We start from the raw sequence: 18,064 nt of genomic DNA, 5'->3' as shown, positions 1-18,064 counted from the left end.
ATCTATACCTCTCCTGTGCGTATACTCAAAAGATGTTCCAACGTACACCAAAGACACATGCTCCACTGTATTCATAGCAGCCTTATTTATAATAACCTGAAGCTGGAAAGAACCCAGATGCCCTTCAACAGAGGAATGGATACATCTATATAATGTGGCATATCTACAGATTGGAGTACTACTCATTTATCAAAAACAATGAGTTCATGAAATTCATAGTCAAATGAGTTGAACTAGAAAATATCACCCTGAGTGAGGTAACCCAATCCCAGAAAAACATGCACGGTATGCACTCTCTGATAAGTGTATATTAGCCCAAAAGCTTGAAGCTGTAGTTGTGAAAGAGATTAGTATCCTTAAAGAAAGGCCAGATCTGGGTTGTATTAAATGGAAGGATGCCCTCAAATTAAGAAGCTACCCAGTCGGCTTCAATCTATTATAAGAAAAGGACCTGAGAAGTTAATAAAAGCCTGTGCAGTGTGATTAAAGGACACAGTGTTCATGCAGAAGCAACAGGCAAAACTTTCAGATTGGCCCATGTAATTCTGGCTTTTGAGTCATGAAAGATACATGAATAAATGGTTGTCGTTCTCTGGTTAAGAACAGCTGACGCTAGGAAATGTTTGGCAGGTCTCTTCATGAAAGTCCTAAGAGAGCAAAAGAGAGGGCAAAAGAGACAGCAAAAAGAGAGCCAGGACAAGGCTTTAAAAGTGAAGTTGAGTTTAGTATGGAGACCTCATAATGTGGAAATACCAAAGTCAAGAGACACTTGCCAAGGATATCTGAAGACAGGAAATGGAACCAATCCAATAAAGAGAAGCCAGGTAGCAAAGCCAGAAAGTGGAGCTGTCTAAGTCCTTCAACATCAGACACAGAGCTACAGGATTTGGAGATTCCTTTGTTAGGTTTTTGTCTTGCTTTTGGCCTGTGTTCCATAGTTATGCAGCCACTGGAATGATAATAATATTCTGTGCCATTTATGTTTGGAAAATGTGATTTTCCTTTTAATTTTACAGTGGATTACAGTTAAGAGATAGCTTTCAGTTTCAGAAAAGACTGGAGTTTGAATTTTTACATAATGTTATGGCTATGAAAAATTGTGAGGACTTTTGAAGTTGATCTAAATGCATTTTGGATGTTTTAAGGAATCAAGCCTGTGGGAGCCAGGGAGTGGAATGATGTGATGATTTAAATGAGATGTCTCCAGTTTCCTGAGTATGTGAATACTTGGTCTCCAGTTGCTCGCTGGTGGTGGAGTAAGGAGTGTGATAACATTCATCCTTCCTAACCACAGAGCATAATGCCACTGATTCATGGGACCTTAAATGAGTTCTGTGGGTTAATGCACCAGACTTACAAGTGTCCATTTTCATCCAAGATCCTTACTCTCTAATGTTCTTGGTCCTACTGAAACCTTTCAGTATTGCAATGTTAATAACCAAGAGAAAAGCCATTATGTGAATGCTGGTCACATGATCAGTGTGGTACAGTTTTGTTACTGTGGTTTTGTTTTGTAGTTTCTGTTTTTTAAATAAACTATCATGCCCTTCAAAAGAAATGTGTGGCCTTGGTGGAGGATGTATATCTCTGTAGATAGGCTTTAAGGTTTTAAAAGCTAAATGCCATTCACAGTTTGCTATGTTGGATTTCTGTTTGGTATTTGAGGTGTGAATTTTTAGTTCCTTTTCCAACTATTTGCTGCCTCCTGCATGCTATCTCTAGTCTCCAAGGGCCTGAATCCATAAGCCCAAAATAAAACCATTCTATACCTTCTCTTGATTTTTCTGTTTAACTATAGCAATAGAAAAGTGACTAATACAATGTAAAAACACTGTTTCAAAGAAAAGTTTAAACGTCCATTTTTAAAAGGAATATACCATGCTTCAAATGTCAAATTAATGTTTGGGCTAAAATTCAGGGCTCCTTCTCCAGTGTATAGTCAATTCTGTTTGCAAGTTTCCTAGCAGGATAAAACTGAATATCATCAGTACTATAAAACTACTTTTGGACAATCTAATTTGCTTCTCTATGCACTGCTACAAAGAAAGAGAGAATAAATAGTCTATGTTTTGGCACTTAATAATTTTCTATTCTAACAACTCTGTCATTGCATCATAAAATAAAATTATATAAATAAAAAGGTCTGCCTTGTTCTTATAAAGTTGTATGTGCAATAGACAGTAAGCATCATTTAGTTTCTGGCCAACAATTTGCCTGGGTTGTTGTAGATCATAATAAACATAGTGCTGATTATTACATACAGTAAAAAGTCTATTATATGTTAATACTTAGAGGACATTTTATGGTCCTAAAATATCCACTGCTCATCATATGTGACTTAAAAGAAAATGTTACAAATTCAATTAGACATTAAATATAACAACTGAAGAAAAGAAAAATGGAAAAGGAGTATAATTTCTAAATAGTCTTCAGTGGCTAATGTATATGACTACTTTATAAAGGTCTCTCCACTCATAATACATCAATAAATGACAGGGAAAATTGAGATAAGATGAGACAAATACTAACATAAATCTTGAAACTATAAACATTATGACATTTATATAACTTGAAATGGAAAAGGTAAAAGTTTGCCGGCATGCGTATAGAATCTCTATTTATAGAAACTAAGTTGTGATTGAAATGGCAGGGATACCAAACATACTGGAGAGTGTATACGCAAAACTGATTCAAATATTCTAAATAAAAATAATACCTAAAATTAAGCAAGCTAATAGGATAAGAAACATGGTAATGTGAAAAAACTTTCAAGGTTTAATAATTTTTCATGTAGAGTAATACATGAAATATCTAAAATCTGAATACATCTCTAGAAGACATTTGGGATAATTGTAAAAGTTCCTGTTAAAAGTAATCACTACAGCAGGATTGCATTCAACTGTGACCATAAAATATATGTGGCATGAAAATAGTGAAGTTCAAAAAGAATTCCTAATAAAGTACAATTTTCTGTGAGATAGTGGGTGTCACCACTGATTTGTATTTCAACACATTCTAAAAGAGTTCATCAATAAAATATAAGCCAAGTAAAATATATTCCCTAAACACTTGAATTGGCAAAGATAAAGTATTGAGATTGAGTTCATATGTGAAGAACGTTTCACATGTGTGTTTATACGGCTCATACATATGGACACAATAGATATATGAGTTTATGAGAAGAAACATTCAAGTGGGTGGTGCATTTATATGAACATAATGTTCATGTATGGAAATGTTATAAACAAAAAAGATTTCAAAATAAAATATGCACATCAACAAAAAAGAGTTCAAAGTAAAATTATTATGTAAAAGTAAGTAACTGTAAAACAATAAACCATAAAACTAAAAAAAGGCATAAAATGCTTTATGTGTGTGTGTCAGGGAAAGTTTACAGAAACTATGTTAACATATTTATCAGAAAATTAAGAGCATCTGCATAAATATTAATCCACAGCAAGAGATAATATAAAAATATGTCTATGGGTACAATCTATGAACTTCAGATTCCTATTAGTTTTAGAGAGAGGATTTTAAAGCTAGAAAATTTAACAAACAGTTACAAATATCAAATATAGACTTTTATACATAAGAATTGAACTCACATGTATGGGTAAATGTCACATATCTGTAAAGCATGAAGCCATAGTTACAAATTCTGGGTATAATTGGCTTATAATTTTATTTGTGTTAATTATACTTATAATTCCAACATAGAACTTTCCTAATGGTTAAGAGAAATACAAATGATCATCCATATGAAAATGTTTCAAACATTGAAAATATTATGAAGGGTTACAAATGAACCATAAAAATAAATGGCTTGTTATTTTAGTCTCATCGAGTTTCTAATGAGGCACCCTGGGAATAAAGTTAAGCTGAGCTTGTAACTCCATTAATGAAATGAGAGAAAAATAAATAGGACATCATTTTAAATCTCAAATTTTCTAAATTAGGATCTGTTTCATAGCAAGATTCCAAAGAAATCTAACCTAGATAAAATTATTTAACGCATTCTATGTTGAAGAATGTTATCAAAAACTTACTTATATATGGACTCTACACAAAACACCTAATAGATACAAAATTGAGTGCCATTATATTCCTTAAAATAAATTTTGAATTTGTGAAAGTAGATCAATAAAAATGATTACATTGTGAGATTTACTTAGAATCCACCCATTTTCTAGAGTTCTGATTAATTTAAACATTTTTGTAAGATATCTGGTCAAAAGCAGTATAAATACCTTTGCTAAAGTTCAGGACATCTATATAATTCAGTCAAATTTACTTTTAAATATGGAAATGTATATAGGATCTTAATTAATATACTCATAGTCTTAAATATTAATACTCATTTTTGACAAATTTGGAAAAGAAAATACATATTTGGTTGAAAACACCAAATTTCCAAGCAGTTAATCTACTCTGTGAAAGCAGTTACTTTTACATAAAGAAGAGAGTTAAGAGAATCGGCCTGCAGTTCTTCAATTTCATGGTGGTAGGGCATAAGACTAATTCAACTGAATCTTCACTGTACATTTTAAAGTTTGATTATAAATAAGTTCTTAAGAAACATTATCCTATACAATAATTTTTTTTGAAATGTTGTGCTGCTACAGAAGGTCAAAACGTCTTTCAACTACACAATCACTAGGGTAAACAAGCAAAACTCTGTGGTGAATGGTGGCATTATGATGTCCAATAGGATGACTGCATTAATTTATTGTTGACTTACTGTAAGTTTTTTAAATGTAGGTGGGTTTATTAGAATTACTAAAATGTAAGACAATAAAAATCTGTAATTTCTTACTATCAGTTTAGAACAGATACCACTCATTTTAGAACTGATAACACTAAGCTATAGACATAAGTGGTATAGGGTCAACAAGCAAGTAAACGGCAGGTTTAGAATTCTAACCTAATTAGTCTGTCTCAAGAAGGTCTGCACCAAGCCATTATACTGTGTTTTGTCCTTTGCTATTCTTCTCCCTTCTAGTAAAGAACAGTACACAGATACCTATCCTAATGGAAATAAAACAAGTGATAGCATTCCAAGTGTTGCAGGCAGTCAATTTATAGGTACTAGCTTATGTGGAACAATATAAAGCAAGTTATGTTATGTCAAGAATATTGCTAAATAGAACAAGAGGATCTCCTAAAGGGTATAAGATTTTAGTGAAGAATTTCACATAAAAGCATGTTCCTAAAAAATTACATTACTTCAGGTTGAAAAATTTAGGCTGAAATAGAAATAATTCATATATATATATATATATATATATATATATATTCATGGTTTTATTTGACATTCAGGAAAATATATTTATTCAGGCAATTCTTTCATCATAATTTGTCTCTCACTCTTCATTCCTCCAGCTCTCGATAACTTCTAAAAGAAAATCATTTTATAGTGCTTACTCTTAGGAAATTGGGTAACAGTAATGAACTCTAATGGATTAGAATTTGTTGATCTAGTACCAAGTTTATTCTATTTCTCAGGACATTATCTTCAATATTTCTTATTTCAACACTTCAGCTATGTAAAGAATGTCCTTAACAAATTTAAATAATTCATGTAGGTTAATATTTAAGTGATTGTGAATATTTCTTAATACAGTACAATATCCTTATCTTTAAATAATAATGAAATGACATTTAGAATATAAACTCTACTCTGCTATATGGTAAAAATTAAAGGAATTCATAATAAATAATCTAGTACCTTAATTCTAATACTTACCATCAAATACTTAAATATTTTGCAATGGTGACCTCTCATTAAATCTGAAAATTGCAAACTTTATGCAATAAAAATAATGACTTGACACAAAGGCTATTATAATTTTTAAATGCACCACTAAAATAGTTTATATGTAGCTTACATTCTACCAAAAGAATCTTTTAAACTTCATTAAGTACATGCTGCATATGTAGCAGAGGATGGCCTTGATAGGCCATAGAGGCAGGGGGATGGGGGATAGGATAGGTGATTTCTGGAGAGGGAACCAGGAAAAGGAATAACATTTGAATGTAAATAAATAAAATATCCAATCTAAAAATACAAATATATTTGCATATGTTGATCATAGTCATAGTTGTGAGTATTTTTGGTGTAGTACTGAATTTTATAGTTATGCTGAAATTTATGAGTCAGCTCATCCATGAAAATTAACTCTGGACCATAAATTGTGTTCCAAAAGAAACCAGAGCAGTCTAATAAAAAGCAGATAAAAGGATTCATGAGTGTAGGAAGGGAGGTGGAACCAGACAACAAACACATGGCTTCTCATTGCTAAACACTTTGTGGGAAGAGTTTCCAAGGCATCTGGTGATAAGAGAAATTGGTGGTTTCACATTTTAAAATCTTAAAATAAAGACGCCTATCTGTCCTGTCACTTAAATATTAGTTATAACACCAATTTGTAATTAATAAAATTAATTAAAATATAAAGAATGTATTTTCAACAATGGTGGCTAATAACTCAATACTTTAATGTCATGGCAATGGAATAATTCTATGATGGATTTCCTACTATTGCAATTGAGGACTATATTATTTTCCCAGTATTGTATATATGACATATATACAATATTCAGGTATTTCAAGAAATCAGATTACCTTTTAAAGAAGGGTATTGGAAAGTATTAATGGTTGACAGAGCAATCTAAGTTCATGTTAGTGTATGATCACATTGGAACATTATTCTGTTATTTGATTGGAAATTGAAATATAATTACATTGTTCCCTCATTTCCTTTCCTTCCTCAGACCGTTCCTATGCAGATCTTTGCCTTTTCTAAGTTTGAGGTGTCTATTTCTTTAATATTTTCTATATTACTATTTATTATAAGATGTAGGAGATAATATTTGTGGGTAAAATATGAAGTTTAAATTAGCATTCTTTTCTATATCTCTACTTAATATTGACTTAGAATCAATATAATTTTGCACACCATATTTTTGTTAACTTTTACTTTTCAATCATTATAATACATAAATTAAAATTTATAACTTCTTCATTTGAGATATTATTTCATAATACTGAAAACATTTCTAGCACAATTATCAAAAGAACATAGTAAATCTCTTCATTTTATATAACAATTTTCCCTTAACACAAATACAAGCATACGAAATAAAAACAAAATCAAAATTAATAATAAGTCTGACTCTTGTTAGAAAAACAATTGTGTCTGGAAAAAAAGCTGAAAGTTTGATGAATTTGGGCAAAGCAATAATTAATAAAGCTAATTAATCAAAATCCCCTTTCTATTTTAAATATATAAAAAGATATCTGTACTTTTATAAATTGCCCAAGTTTTTACATTTGAAAAAACAGCATCTGATTTTAAAATAAAGATGCCTTCACTTATATTTCAATAGCAGGAGTTCATATGACATGTTTATATTGGTTACTTTTTAAATGTAAAATTTTTGGAAGGTTTCAATTTATTATATGTGTGAGTGACCTTGCAAGAACTGGAAATGATGCAAAGGGTGCCATCTATTGCAGAAAATGTTTTATTAGCATCAAAACCTCATTTGTTAAATTGAATTGTGCTTGTTTCGGCCAAATGTTTCCCCATAGATATATCCTCTTTTGGAAAAATAGAATAAAAACAACACAAAATAGAAAGACAATTAATTTGTCAGTGAAACTCTGAATGCCTAGAATACAACTCTTAACACTATACATGATACAGGATTGCAGTTAGATTCCTATTCTTATCTACGGTTAGCTAATAAAGGGAAAAATTACACTTGACAGTTGCTCAAATTTTCATGCAGAAAGTCATCTGAATTAAATCGTTTTAACCGTTTCAAATATTTTTCCTATATAAAAGGAATATGTATTCATGTGATTTTATACATTTTATAGGAAATGATACACACATTGTTTGAAGTAAGGTTGGTATTTTCTGTGAAGTCTTTTCCTGTTTCCTACCTATCTCTCAAAGTTAGTGTTTTTAGTCAAATGAGTGACCATACATTATATTACACAATACTCAACTACCAAGCAAAATCTCAGCTTAAGGTTTTGACAAGATGTACCTATAACTCACAATGCCCTTGTCACATGCTTTATTTTTCAGCAAATTCCACTCTTTTGGAAAAAGAAGCATTCCCTTTTTATTTCCTCCTTCTGCTCCTCTAGCAGTAATGACTGAGGAACTTCTCTAGCTGGCTCCACACCTTCATTGTAGAGTAAATGCTGCATAAGAATTACTGGGGCCAGAAAAATGTCTTAGTAACTGCAAACTGGCTGCACTTCCAGAGGTCCCAGTTCATGTTTAGCTCTGTAACTCATTTTTTAATAGGATTATTTCATTTCTGGATCTAACTTCTTGACTTCTTTATATAAATCTATATTCCTCCTTTGGATGTAGAATTGGTAAAGAACTTTTCCCACTCTTATGATTGCTGTTTTGTCCTATTGACAGTGTACTTTGCCTTACCGAAGCTTTGCAGTTTTATTAGGTCCCATTTGCCAATTCTTGATTTTAGAGCATAAGCCACTGGTGCTCTGTTCAGGAAATTTTCTCCTGTGCCCATGGGTTCAAGGCTCTTCGCCACTTTCTCTTCTATTAGTTTGAGTGTATCTGGTTTTTTTTTTTTTTTTTTTTTGTGGTGGTCCTTGATCCAATTGGACTTGAGCTTTGAACAGGACTATAAGAATGGATGGATTTGCATACTTCTACATGCTGACCTCTAGTTGGACCACCACGATTTGTTGAAAATGCTGACTTTTTTCCCAGTGGGTGGTTTTTAGCTCCTTTGTAAAAGTTAAAGTGAAGATAGGTGTGCGAGTTCATTCTGGGTCTTCAATTCTATGCTACTGATCTACGTGCATGTCTCTGTACCAATTCCATAGAGTTTTAAATCAATATTGCTTTGCAATACAGCTTGAGATTAAGGATGGTGATTCCCTCAAAAGTACTTTTATTGTTGAGAATAGTTTTTGCTATCCTAGGGTTATTGGTTATCCTAAGGTAAATGATTTTGTTAATTGCTCTTTAACCCTATGAATAATTGAGTGGAAATTTTAATAGTGATAGTATTGTATCTGTAGATTGCTTTTGGCAAGATGACCATTTTACTATATTAATCCTGCCAATCCATGAGCATAGGACATCTTTCCATCTTTTGAGACCTTCAAATTCTTTATTCAGCGATGTGAAGTTCTTGTCATACAGATATTTCACTTCCTTGGTTAGAGTCACAGTATGGTATTATATAATATTTGTTACTATTGTGAGGGTGTTATTTTTCTAATATCTTTCCAGCCTCTTTATCCTTTAAGTAGAGGAAGACTACTGATTTCTTTGAGTTAATTTTATGTAAAGCCACTTTCTTGAAGTAGCATCTCAGGTTTCTGAGTTCTCTGTTGGAATTTTTGGGATCACTTATACTATCATATCATCTGTAAATAGTGATATTTTGACTTCTTCCTTTCCAATTTGCATCCCTTTAACATCTTTTTTTCTAATTTCTCTGGTTAGGATTTCAAGAACTATATTGAATAGGTAGAGAGAAAGTGGGCAGCATTGCCTAGTCCTTGAATTTAGTGAGATTGCTTCAAGTTTCTCTCCATTTAGTTTAATGTTGACTACTGGTTTGCTATATATTGCTCTCACTATGTTTTGTTTTGGGCCTTGAATTCCTGAACTTTACAAGACTTTTAAAATGAACAGGTGATGACTTTTGTCAAATGCTTTCTCAGCATCTAATGTGATGATCATGTTTTTTTTTTCTTTCAGGTTGTTTACATAGTGAATTACACTGATGGATTTCCCTATATTGAACCATCCCTTCATTCCTGGGATGAAGCATATTTGATAATAATGAACAAATGTTTTGACGTGTTCTTGGATTAACTTTGAAGAATTGTATTGAGTATTTTTACATCAATATTCATGAGGAAAATTGCTCTGAAGTACTCTTTCTTTGTAGGGTCTTTGTGTGGCTTAGGTATAAGCATAATTGTAGCTTCAAAGAATGAAGTGCATGGTGTTCCTTCTGTTTCTAATTTGTAGAATTGTTTGAAGAGTTCTTCGAAAATCTGGTAGAATTCTGCATGAAACCCTGGGCTCTTTTTAGTTTGGAGACCTTTAATGACTGCTTCTATTTCTTTAAGGTTTATGGCACTGTTTGAATGGTTCAACTGATCCTGATTTAATTTGGTACCTGGTATCTGTCTAGAAAATTGTCAACTTCCTCGAAAATTTCCAGTTTTTAAAGGCTTTTGTAGTAGGATCTGATGATGTTTTTGAATTTCCTCAGATTCAGTTGTTATATTTCCCTTTTCATTTCTGATTTTGTTAATTTGAATACTATCTCTCAGCCCGCTGGTTAGTCTGGCTATAGATTTATCTATCGTCTTGATTTCCTCAAAGAAGTGATTCCTGGCTTTATTGACTCTGTATTTCCTTTTGTGTGTACTTGGTCGATGCTTACACTGAGGTTGATGATTTCCTGCCACCTACTTCTCTTGGGCTTCTTTTTGCTTCTTTTTGTTCTACAGTTTCAGGTGTGCTGTCAAGATGCTAGTGTACGCTAGAGTATACACTCTCCAGTTTGTTTATTTTTTAGGCACTCAGAGCTATGAGTTTTTTGTTTAGCACAGCTTTCATTGTATCCCATAAGTTTTGGTAGGTTTTACCTTCACTTTAATTGATTTCTAAAAAGTCTTTAATTTCTCTCTTTATTCCTTCCTTGACCAAGATGTCATTGTTGTGTTGTACAGCTTTAATATGTATGTGGGCTTTCTGTTGTTTTTGTTGTTGTGGAAGACTAGCCTAAGTCCGTTGTGATCTTATAGCATGCACGGGATTATTTCAATATGCTTGTATCTGTTGAGGGTTGTTTTGTGACTGATTGTATGGTTATTTGTGCAGAAAGTACTATGAAGTGCTGAGAAGAAGGTATGCTACTTTGTTTTAGGATGAAATGTTCTATAGTTACCTATGGAGTCCATTTGGATCATAATTCTGTTAGTCACTGTGTCTTTGTTTAGTTTCTATTTCCATCATCTGTCCATTGATGAGAATAACATGTTGAATTTTCCCACTACTATTGTCCGTGGTGCAATTTATGCTTGAGCTTAGTAAAGTTTCTTTTATGAATGTGGGTGCCCTTGCATTTGGAATATAGATGTTCAGAATTGAGAGTTCATCTTGGTAGATTTTTTTTCCTTTGATGTGTATGAAGTGTCCTTCCTTATCTTTTTTGATAACTTTGGTTGAACATCAATTTTATTCAATATTAGCATGGCTATTCATCTTGTTTCTTGAGACAATTTGCTTTGAAAAAAAATTTCCCCCATTTACAAGGAGACAGTGTCTGCCTTTGTCACTGAGGTATTTTTCTTGTATACAGAAAAATGCAGGATCCTGTTTATTTATCCAGTCTATTAGTCTCTATCTTTTTATTGGGGAATTCAGTCCATTGATCTTAAGAGATATTAAGGAATAGTGATGGTTATTTCCTGTTATTTTTGTGGTTAAAGGTGGAATTATGGTTGTGTGGCTGTCTTCTTTTTCAGTTTGCTGCAAAATTAATTTCTTGCTTTTTCAAGGGTGGAGTTTCATTTCTTTTCCTAGGGTTTTCCATCTATTATTTATTGTTAGACTGGATTTTTAGAAAGTATTGTGTAAATTTGGTTTTGTCATGTAATATCTTTTTTTTTACATTTACTATAATTGAGAGTTTTACTAGATTTGGTAGCCTGGGCTGGCATTTGTGTTCTCTTAGTGTCTGTATGACACCCGCCGAGGATCTTCTGCCTTTAATAGTCTCTGGTGAGAAGTCTGGTGTATTTCTGATAGGCCTGCCTTTATATGCTTCTTGACATTTTATGTTACTGCTTTTAATATTCTTCATTTTATTTATTTTGTATTTTGAATATTATGTGGCCAGAGGAATTCTTTTTCTGTTATGATCTATTTAGAGTTCTGTAGGCTTCTTGTATGTCTATGGGCATCCATTTCTTTACGTTAGGGACGTTTTCTTCTATAATTTAGTTGCTGAAGATATTTACTGGCCTTTTAAGTAGGGAATCTTCCCTCTCTGCTATAACTTTTTTTTTTTTTTAGGTTTGGTCTCCTCATTTTGTGCTGAATTTCCAGGATGTTTTGGGTTATGAGTTTTTGCATTTGGCATTTTCTTTGATAGTTGTGTTAATGTTTTCTATTGTATCTTCTGCCCCTGAGATTCTCTCTTCTATCTCTTATATTCTGTTGGTAATGATTGCATCTATATCTCCCCATCACTTTCCTAGGTAATCCATCTCCAGGGTTTTCTCCCCTTATGATTTCTTTACTGTTTCTATTTCATTTTTTAAATCCTGAATGTTCTTGTTCAATTCCTTCACCTATTTGGTTGTGCTTTCCTGTTATTTTTTAAAGGATTAGGGTTATGTCTTCAAGGGCATCTACTTGCTTACCTCTGTTCCCCTCTATTCAATTTTATTGGATTTTTTTTTAACTTTTCATTTCAACTGTTATCCTTTCCCTGGTTTCCTGTCCAAAAACCACCTATTCCATTACCCTCACACTTCTATAATGGTGGTCCCACACACTTCCACCCACCCCTGACATTCCCTTAAAATGAGGGATCCAGCCTTGGCAGGACCAAAGGCTTCTCCTCCCATTGGTGTTCAACAAGGCCATCCTCTGATACACATGCACCTGGAGCCATGGTTCTGTCCATGCGTACACTTTGAATGGAGGTTTAGTCCCTGTGGATTCTGGTTCATTGGTATTGTTGTTCTTATGATGATGCAAGCCCCTCCAGCTCCTGCAATCCTTTCTCTAAGTCCTCCAATGGGGACCCCATTTTCAATGGTTGACTTTGAGCATCCACCTTCGTATTTGTCATGTTTTGGGGGACAATTTTAGGAAACAGATATATCAAGCTCCTGGCAGCATGCACTTCTTGCCTTCATCAATATTGTCTAGGTTTGGTGGCCGTATACACACACACACACACACACACACACACACACGCATATATATATATATATATATATATATATATATATATATATATATATGTATGGGGTGGATACCCAGGTGGGGCAAGCTCTTAATGATCATTCTTTCAGTCTCTGCTTCAAAGTTTGTCTCCATATCTCCTCCTATGAATAATTTTATTCCCCTTTTTAAGAAGAACCAAAGCATCTTAACTTTGGTGGTCTTTTTTCTTAGGTTTCATGTGGTCCTTGGATTGTATCTGCAGTAATTCAAGCTTTTGGGCTAATATACACTTATCAGTGAGTGTATACCATGTGTGTTTTTCTGTGATTGGGTTACCTCAGTCAGGATGACTTTTTCTAGTTCCATCCATTTGCCTTTGAATTTCATGATGCCATTGTTTTTATAGCTGAGTAGTACTCCAATGTGTAGATGTACCATATTTTCTGTATCCATTCCTCTGTTGAAGGGCATTGGGTTCTTTTCAGCTCATGGCTATAAGTAAGTAAGTCTGCTATGAACAAAGTGGAACATGTGTCCTTTGTTGGAGCATCATTCAGGTATCTGCCCAGGAGCAATATAACTGGGTCCTCAGATATTACTATATCCAGTTTTCTGAGCTATTTCCAGACTGATTTCCAGAGTGGTTATACCAGCTTGGATTTCCACCAACGATGGAGGAATGGTCCTCTTTTTCCACACCCTTGCCAGCATCTGTTGTCACCTGATTATTTGATCTTAGCCATTCTGAATGGTATGAAGTGGAATTTCAGGGTTGTTTTGATTTGCATTTCTCTGGTGCCTAAGTACGCTGACCATGTCTTTAAGTGCTTCTCAGCCATTTGATATTCCTCAGCTGAGAATTCTTTGTATAGCTCTGTACACCATTTTAATATGGTTATTTGAGTCTGGGTCTAACTTCTTGAGTTCTTTGTATATATTATATATTAGCCCTCTATCGAATATAGGATTATATTCTATTGGTGATGCTTGTGTCTATGACTCCTGATCTCTTTGCTAGGTTTTCTATGTCCAGGATTTTCTACCTTCTTGATTTCTTTACTTTTTATAGTTTCATAATTAAATCTTGAATTTTTTTTCAATTCCTTCATTTGTTTGGTTGTGTTTTTGTATAGATTTTTAAGGAATTTTTGTGTTTCCTCTTAAAGGGCTTCCATTTGTTTACCTGTGTGGTTCTGTATTTCCTTACGGGAGTTATTTATGTCCTTCTTAAAATCCTATATCATCATCAAGAAATGTGTTTTTAAATATAAATTTGTTTTTTCTGGTGTGTTTGGATATTGAGTATTTGCTTTGGTGGTAGAAGTGGGCTCTGATGATGCCAAGTAGTCTTGGTTTCTGTTGCTTACTTTCCTGTGCTTGCCTCTCACCATCAGGTTGTCTCTTTTGTTAGCTTGTCTTGCTGGCTCTGACATTGGCTTGATCCTCCTGTAAGCCTATGTGTCAGCACTTCTGTAGACCTGTTGTCTTTCAGCCAGATCTGGATACAGAGAGTTGTGGGACCAGTTCTCTTCAGGCACAGGCAAAAACAGGAAGGGTCCTTTCCCAGATTGCTCCTGGGTTTGTATGTCCTGAGGCCTCCAGGCAGGTTGCCTAGAGCAGATTTGGTCTTACCTCTGCTTTCAGGTGTGTCAGCCCTTTCTGGTGACTGGCTTTCAGCCTAGGTGAAATATTCTATAGATGTCTTTTAGAACCATTTAATTCATAATATGTTAGTTTCTTTCTGTTTAGTTTTCATCTGGGTAACTTGTCAGTTGGAAAGAGTGGAGTATTGATATGAAACTTTCAATGTGCAATATAATATTTAGCAATATTTCTTTTACAAATATGTGTCCCCTTTTGGGGACTATTTAGACTTGGGATATCACATTGATAGATGTTTTTTCCTTTTATGTCTCTTTTGATTAGTTGTGGGCTGGATATTAAAATTGCGACTACAATGTGTTTCTTGGGACTATTTGCTTCAAAATCATTTTGAGTCCTTTACTCCAATAAAACATCTATCTTTATTGCTGTGGTGTGTTTATTGTATGCAGCATAATAACGGATCCGGTTTTCAAATCTTTTCTGTTATTTTTCATTAGGGAATTGTGTTCACTAATATTGAGAGATATTAATGACCAGTGATTATTATTTTCTGTCATTTTGATGTTGGTGGTAGTAGTACGTTTATGTATTTGTGTGTGTGTGTGTGTGTGTGTGTGTGTGTGTGTGTGTGTGTGTGTGTGTGTGTTGGTGAGTCCTTTCCTTGTTTTCACTCTTATGGAATTACTTACTTCATTTGTTTTCATGGATGTAGTTTTTCTTATTGAATTGGAGTTGGTAGGGCTGGATTTGTGGATAGGCATTGTTCAAATTTGGATTTATCTTGAATTATCTTGTTTTCTCCATCTATGGTGATTTGAGACTTTAGCTGAGTATAGTACTCTAGATTGGCACCAGTGGGTTTTTTGGAGGTTGACAGATATCTGAGCAGCTCTTTCTAGCTTTTAGAGTCTCTGTTGAGAAGTCAGGTATAATTCTGATAGGTCTGCTTTTGTATGCTACATGGCCTTTTTCTCTGTTACTTTAAATTCTTCCTTTGCTCTGTAGGTTTTGTGTTTTGTGTATTATATGTCAGGAAAATTTTTCTGGTTCAGTCTAATTGGAGTTCTATAAGCTTCTTAAATAGGCATATCTTTCTTTAGGTTGGGAAATTTTTATTTTTTTTATTTTGTTAAGCATATTTGCTGAACCTTGGAACTGGGACTCTTTACATTCTTTACTCCTACTATTCTTAGGTTAGTTGTTTTCATGGAGAATTTCCTGAGTGTTTGTTTCAGGAATCTCTTAGATTTAAAATTTATTTGACTTATCAATTCCTTTTATTTTATCTTCTACACTTAGGGATCTTTCTTCCATCTCTTATATTTTGTTGTTGATCTTTGTGTCTATAGTTCTTATTCTCTTCCCTAGGTTTCTCACCTCCAGGATTTCTTCAGTTTGTGCTTTCTTTATTGCTTCTATTTTCACTTTCACTGCTTGCACAATTTTATTTATTTCCTTCACCTGTTTAATTTCATTTTATTTTTAAAGTATTTATGTGTTTCCTCTTTAAAGACCTTTGTCTGTTTCATTGTATTCTCCTGTATTTCTTTAATGGATTTATTCATTTCCTGTTTAAAGATCACTATTATCTTAATAAGATTGAATTAAGGTGATTTTCTTGTGTTTTGGCTATGTTCAGATATCCAGGGCTTCCTGCAGTGAGATATCTGTGCTTTTCAGATGTCATATTATCTTGGCTTTTGTTGATTGTGTTATTTGGAGGGATTTTAGCCATCTGGATGTTTTTGTTGTAGAAGGTATTGTCTGGGGGTAATCCTTGATGTTCCTAGATCAGCAGGCTTCTGATGTGTAACCTTGGGCTGTATGAGTCAAGATCCACAGTTTTGTATAGTTCAGGAACCTCAGATTTTATGACGTTGGGCAAAGAAGTAGGAAGAGAATGGAAGAATCGCTGTGATAGCATACTACCCAGGGCAGCTTGGCTCAGTGAACAGAAAAGAAGGATAGGAAGAAAGAAGCTTACCTGTGCCTTTGAAGAGTCCAATGGAGGTATAGGAGAGGTGATAGGAGAATGACGGTCCCCAGGGATAGCAGCCTGATAAGGGCAGCATGTCTTGGCTTAGAGGGATCAGAGAGCAGGGAAGATAGGCGAAGGAAGGGTGGAAGTTTACCTGTATATACCAGGAGTCTAGCAAAGGTGGGAAAATGGAGGTACCCCTAAAGAAAACGTTCTTAACAGAGCATGAGTAGTGCAGGCACTAAGATCAACGGTTAACGGATGGGAACTCTTAAGCCTGTAAACCTTCTGAAAAGCAAAGGAGACCATCAATATGACAAAACAACAGCCCAGAACATGAAAAAATATTTTCACCAACTCCATAAATAACAGAGGGCTAAGTTCCAAAATACTTAAAATACTGAAGAAATACACTAAATAAACATACATACATAAACAAATCAATTAATTCAATTGAAAATGGTTTACAGATTATAAATTGAGAATTATTAACAGAGAAATTTCAAATGGCCAAGAAGCACTTAAATAAAGTTTGAACATCTTTAACATCAGGGAAATGAAAATCAAAATTATAAGGAGATTCTGTCTTACACCTTTCTGAATGGGTAAGATGAACAATATGAGTGGAAGATCATACTGGAAAGCATATGGAGTAAGGGAAACACTCTCCCATTTTTTTGTGGGATTGCAAATTTGTACAACCATTTTGGAAATCAGTATGGAAGTTTCTTAGAAAGTTGGGACTCAGTCTACCTCAAGATCCAGATAGACCACTCTTCAGCATATATCGAAACTATGTTTCATCCTGCCACAAGGACATTTGTTCAAATCTGTTTATACAATATCTATTTACAATAGCCAGAAACTAGAAAAAGAAATATGGAGATGAAGAAAAGGAAGAAGAGAAGGAGGAAGAGGAGATATAGGGAGATTTAACAAACTCGTTCAACATATACTCTATGAAATTCTATGATACTTAATAAAATATTGGTAAAAGTACTTGTTTATACTTTCCAGGAATCTTAGAAAGCATTCTTTTATTTGTCCCTGACTACTTTTATAAATTGTTTTGGATTTCAATAGGCTTTTTACTACTTTCCCATATTTCATAGTTTGGTATATATGGTATAACTAATCCTATAATTTATTGAAACTTTTGGACATTATATATAAGGGAGATAGCAAGTAGAATAAGACCCTAATCTTATGGATAAATCTTTTTTTAGAACAGAACTTACAGGATTTCATATTATTGAAGTAAAAGTTTCTGTTTATGTCATGTGATGCAGACTAATGTGATATTTCGGTGAGGCAAGACCAGTGGGAAGGAATGAGATATTTGGATACACTATAAATGGGATTCAATGGACAGTAACAGAGTGCTTTCTTGACTAGCTGTGCAAATCTTTGTTGGTCTCATGTCTTCACTGATATTCACTTTGTAAAGATAGGCATGGCAGAAAAATCCTTGCATTCTGAATGGTCCTGGTCGCTCCTGTCAACT

Source organism: Rattus norvegicus, chromosome 11 (assembly GCF_021556685.1).
Source record: "Rattus norvegicus strain SHRSP/BbbUtx chromosome 11, alternate assembly SHRSP_T2T, whole genome shotgun sequence".
Taxonomy (NCBI): Eukaryota; Metazoa; Chordata; class Mammalia; order Rodentia; family Muridae; genus Rattus; species Rattus norvegicus.
This window is presented reverse-complemented; position numbering follows the sequence as displayed.